This window comes from Piliocolobus tephrosceles, chromosome 10 (genome assembly GCF_002776525.5).
Source record: "Piliocolobus tephrosceles isolate RC106 chromosome 10, ASM277652v3, whole genome shotgun sequence".
In the NCBI taxonomy this organism is placed as follows: Eukaryota; Metazoa; Chordata; class Mammalia; order Primates; family Cercopithecidae; genus Piliocolobus; species Piliocolobus tephrosceles.
Genome location: NC_045443.1, coordinates 8,828,462 through 8,834,654, shown reverse-complemented (window position 1 = coordinate 8,834,654; position 6,193 = coordinate 8,828,462).

The following is a 6,193-nucleotide window of genomic DNA, read 5'->3' as shown; positions in this document are numbered from 1 at the left end:
AGGGTTTGGGACTGTGAAAATTTATGAGGTCCTCTACTATCTTGAGGATCTTCAGGGACAGTTGGGGAAAGGATCTTTTAAGAAAAACCAGAGGTTCTGCAACCAGCTAAAGGCAGTGACAGAGTATGGGAAATTACTACTGATATGACCTCATGTTTAACCCTGGTTGGTATACCCTACAGAATATTGATCATTGGTAAGCTTCCATGTACATGTTGTTTCTTTTTACATTATATATTAGTTTTCTATTGCTAACATAACACATTACCACAAACTTAGTGGCCTAAACAATATAAATTTTTTATTTTACAGTTCCGTAAGTCAGAAGTTAATATACTTCTACGTGGGTTAAAATCAAGGTATTAGCAGGGCTGTATTCTTTTCTAGAGGTTCCTGGGAAGAATTTGTTTTCTTGCCTTTCCCAGCTTATAAAAATCTCCCATATTCTTTGGTTGCTAGCCTTTTTCTTCCCCCCATCTTCAAAGCCAACAGTGGCTGGTTGAGTCCTTTCACATCAGGTGTGTGTTTCTGTGACCATTCTGCCATTGCTGTGTGTCCTGCTCTCTCTCTGACCACAGGTTAGAAAGTTTCTCCACCTTTAAGGACTCACATGATGAGTAGATTGGGCCCACAGGATAATCTTGTTCTCTGAAGCTCCATAACCTCCGTCGCATCTCCACTGTCACTTTTGCCATTAAAGGTAGCATAATCGTTACTGGTGGAGGGTGTCCAGGTTCTTGGCGTCTTGCACAAAGAATTGGACAAAAGGCACAAACAAAGCAATGCAAGTAAATCACAGATTTATTAAAATAAATTACACTCCACAGACGGAGCAGTTTCGAGCAAGTGACTCAAGAGCCTGGTTACAGAATTTTCTGGGGTTTAAATACTCTCTAGAGGTTTCCTGTTGGTTACTTGGTTTAAACCCTATGTAAATGAAGTGGTGGCCAGCAACCAGTCTGATTGGTGATGCAAAATGACCAATCGGAAGCTGAAGTGAAGTTACAAAGTTACACATGAAGACTTGGCCTGCAACCAGTCTGATTGGTTGCAGGAGGGGACCAATCGGAGGTCCTTTCATTTTTCATCGGCAATGCAGAAAAGGGTGGAGGGGGGAGTTGCAAAGGAAGTAGCCCCTGATCGTTTTGTTACTTGGGTGTGGAGAGGTGGGCTTTTCCTTTTGATTCAGTTCTAGGAAGTCGGAGCCAATAGGCCTTAGGTTCCCTGCCTTCAGACCCCATTCTCCTGCCTCATAATCCCAGGTTCTAAGGATTAGGGTGTGGACATCTTTGGGGACCATTTTTCTGCCTACCACACATTGCTTGGAAGAGCGTGCAGTATAAGGTCCATGTCTTACACCTCTTCATAGTCTCTGTTTCCTGTAAATACTAAAAAATCAGTAAATGTTATTGACCATAAAAAACGTATACCACTTGCCAACTACTTTTATTCTCAAGAACATTCAATCTCCTTACGGATTAAAAAAAAACGTGATAATTAAGGATATGATGTCAACCATTTGGGTCCACTCATTTTTTTCTTCTCGTTTTCCTTCTTTCACCAGGATTCTCATACAGTTGTTCAGTTGAGAATGACTGTTTAGAGTTCACTGACCTACAGCTAGATTCCAGAGCTTGCATCAGCTTCAGCAGGTTGACCTTTCTGGGCCTGTTTTCTCACTTGTAAAATTGAAAGGTTAGACTACATTAGCCTCAGGTTTTTGTCAGGGTTCATATTCTATGATCCTCTAAACATTGCATGCACAATCTCATCTCCCCCTAACTCCTGCCTGCTAGAGCTATTGCATGCTATGGAACATCTCTGGCAGGTAGACATCCAGCTTTGTCTACACTTCTTCAGTGCTGAGGACCGGCCACCAAGTAGCTTATTCCATTCATAACACCTGATTATCAGAATTTTTTTTCTTATACTTAACCTCTCTAACCCCCAATTTGTTTACATGTAAAATGAAACAAAAAAAGGCCTAACTGACAGAGTTGTTGAAAGTTCAAATAAAAAAAAAAATACTGAAAGTACTTCTTGAAAATCAAAAGCATTACATAAGTGTTAATTGCCATATTATTATTACCTAATATTGCTAATAATAACTTATGTTTCTATTAATCTATACTTGTGCAACCTATGGTGGATTGTACATCTCTCTTTTAAGCACTTTATTTGTTCATCTCAGTCCCCTTCAGGTAAAACATTAAAAATAATTCTGAATCAAGATTCTGACATTATCCCTTTCTAGCTATATTACTGAGATATTTTCAACTACATACTTGATTTTTTTAAAAAGCACCCTTTTTATATTATTTCCACCTACTTCACTGATAAAGGTAAAAAGAACAGAGTTTTTACAATACCACTAAATAATTATCTAAATGTTGGTACTTAATTCAATAAGCAGTCTTTACATATGATTTTCCAAATAGCTACTGCCCTCTCTAATGGACTGTAAGCTTCAGGTTAAGAATACTGTATCCACTAAGCTGCTCAAATCAGGAAGCTGGGAAATGCCACATAGATGCTGTTCAATCTTTTTGCCTCCATTTCACATAATCAAATAGCAGTAACAGTTGTACCTTCTGAATCTCTTTATCTTGTCTCTCTTCTCTCTTACATTATCTGAATTCACCCCTCTTCTTTTCCTGCCTGAATTTCTGTAAGAGTCTTCCAACTGGCCTTGACTCCTCAATCTCACCTTCTAATTTTTCATTTTATTGCCAGCATATTTTTCCAATGAGTATGTCTTACCATGCAATACCTACCCCCATTTAAAATCTCTACAAAATAAAATTTCTTAAAGATGATTTCTTACATCATTACAAAATAAAATTTCTTAATGGTGAATCTCCCTTAACCCTCACCTTATCTATTCTTCCTAATATCCACCAATCATACTACATATTCATTTTTTCTACAAAAACCAAAGAAACAAGTACTAAATCCTCTCACCTGACAAGCATTTGCACACTCTGTTCCCTATGCTTGTAATGCCCTTCCCCTCCTAACTTACTTAATAATTCCCACCTAGCTGTTTAGGATGCAGCTCACCTCTGAGAAGTAAATGGTCCCTGAGCTTTACTCTGAATCCTCTCCTATGCAGACTGTCCTTCTTTCTTCTTGGCACCAGAGTGTTTCTCATTTGTAGTTTCCTTGTCTGTTTCTTCTAATAGACTATATTCTCCCTAAGGACAGAGACGCCCATTTATCCTATTTATAGACCCTTGCAAAGTGCCAGGGTGTGTTTGTCAAATATGGGAAGAGTATAAGAAAAAGTGATGGTCTTACATTGAAGTCTCAAAATACTTTCAGATTTATCATTTTGTTAGATCTCTATAAAACCTTAGTGAGGCAGAGAGGACAGATACTGTAAAAAACACATAATTTTTATTGAGATTCAGTGATTGTGTCTTGTCTGTAGTCACACAGAAAGTAAGCTGCAAAGTCAGTATTTGCCAAATTAAATGCTTTATTAAATACATGTTTGTACCCAAATACATAAAAATTGCTAGTAAAATAAACTTTAAAAATGTAACTGTGTGCTAAAGCCTCTAAGAGATAATTAAGAAATGCATTGAGATCAGGAAGCCCAAATCTCACCAAGGATTCATTTATATCATAATAGTGCCATGGTCTGAATACAGTCCAGAAAAAAAAGAAAAAACCAGAGTGAAATTTTTTATGTGTTCAACATTACCAAGGGGAAATATGCTTTTATAACATGATGTGAACACTTTGTGTAGCATAAGGTTGCTATTACTACATAACGCAAGATCCCCAGTACTTCCTTCCCCAGGTCTCCCCAAGGAGACTTTGTCTCCTTGGCTTCCCAATATCTTTCAAAAACTCTAAACATATTCCCGGAGCAATGCACTTGTGATTTATTGTTCCTAGAACATTCTGGATTTCTCCTCAGCTACCCGCCACCATCACTTCCTTCAGGTCTCTGATCAAATGTAATCTTATCAGTGAGGCCTTTCCTGACCACCCAACCCCACTCCATCTTGGCACATATAGTCATCCTTGCCATTATTGTTCCTTTAGAGCTTATCATACCCAAACATACTATACAATTACTTCTTTATTTATCATCTTTCTTCCTTAACTTTGTAAAGACAGAGTCCTTTTTGGTTCACAGAAGTATCTCCAAAACCTAAAACAGTATCTGATACATGATAGCCCCTTAAAAATATTTATGAAATGGATGAGTGAATGAGTCAATGATCCGTGGGATATATTTCCTTCTGTGTTAAGCATGAGGTGTAGTTGTACATTTTGGAAGCAAATTATTTGACTCTTTTTATAGATGCAGTTCACTTATAGCTACTTGTATTTCTTAGAAGTAAATTTGTTACAAAATATCAGAACCAAATTTATGGCCCACTTTATTATGTATAGGATTCATGGCTAACATATTGTGCTCTGCCTCAGTTTTAACTTCAACCTATTTGCCCTTTACTTCATTATCTTTCCAATTTACTTATTTTTATCTTTTGGTGTCATATATCTCATATGTATACATATATGTATATATTTTATATATATAAAATAAAATCTTAAGATGCTTTACTATATATAGTATATAGTAAATATAGTATATATTAAATACAGATATAGCATACAGTAAATATATAGTATATACTATATAGTATAGTAAATATGGTCTATAGTATATACTACATATAGTGTACTATATATGATATATACTATAGTAAATTTAAGTATATATACTAGATAATGTATATATTGTAATATATTTCAGTATACTATGTATAAAGTATATATAGTATATTATATACTATATAGAGAGTAAAGCATCTTAAATTGTTCTAGAATAGGAAGGAGAAAAATTCAGTAAACAGAGGAAGTTTTTTTAAAGTTATTAAAATGTCACTTCCTATAAATTATTTTTGCAAACATAGTATTAAACAATCCTTGGGGAACTAAAAATTAGCAGTTTATGAACGGGCAAAGCTAAAGACAGATCTCATTTTCACCATGCTGTGCCCCTACAAAGTGCAGCATGAAGAGGCAGTTAATCTTTTCATGGGTTCTTCCTTTTGCCTTGCACTGACAATGTAGCATGAAGAGAAAAGCATGGATATTGTAATCAGAAAGACCATGGTCGAAACCTAAATCCACCTCCAAACAGTTCATGCTTTGGAACTGTGGCAGAGATTGTGGTAGGTTCTGCCCACCTCACCTGTTTCTTCCCTCTAGGTGCACTTTCCCAGCACCCGCTCATCTGGGTAGGACCATGTAACTAGCTCTTGTCCAGAGACCATAAGCATTAGTGAGTTGTTACTTCTAGTCTGAAGCCCAGGGGCTCCCTCATTTTCCTACCTACTGGCTGGATGATCACAGAACAGGCTGAAACCATGTTAAAGGTGATAGAGCCACAGTGTGAAGGAGACTTTATTCTTAAGTAGCGACCGGAAGGAGAAATGTCCAGAGAGAGCCACCAAACGAAACACACAAGAAAAAAATATATTAAGCCACTGGAATTTAAGATTGTTGATTACAGCAGCTAGCATTATCTTGAGGAATGCAAACATATTAGGATGCAAGAGCCACTGTTTCCCACATCAGTAAAAGGGAAATAGTATGTGTTTCAGTAAAGGTAAAAGATAGTATATTTACAATGCTTGATATTTTGGTTACTTCGGTAGGTAATATGTAAACCAGGAGGAAAAAATATATGTATCTTGAAATATGTATGTCTTGAAATATGTGAAAATAAGTTTTTGCTAAAATTTACTAATATTTTATATCATGAAATGACAGTGGCACCCTCACTGGGTCTGTATGTCACAGGGTTGTGTATTATGTATGGAAGACGAGATATTCATCTAGTATCCTGGTGAGTAGGACAGCAATACATGGAATGAAGGGGTTGCTCATGTGCAAGATGCATTTGTTCGTACCTGTTTAACATAATGCAGCCTATGATGATATCAGTGTGGTTTCGTTTATAAAATAAAAACCAATAAATGGTGTGATCTTAGCAAAACCATAAAATGACAGGAGTAATCATTATAATTACTTGTTTTTACTGCTATCATCTGTCAAAATACTCAAGAGTTATCACGTTCAAAATACTATTCATTTTTCCCTTTACACAAAGTCAAGTTTCCCACTCTGCGCTCTATTCTTTGATAAGTACTGGCAGAAATATGCTACCTGG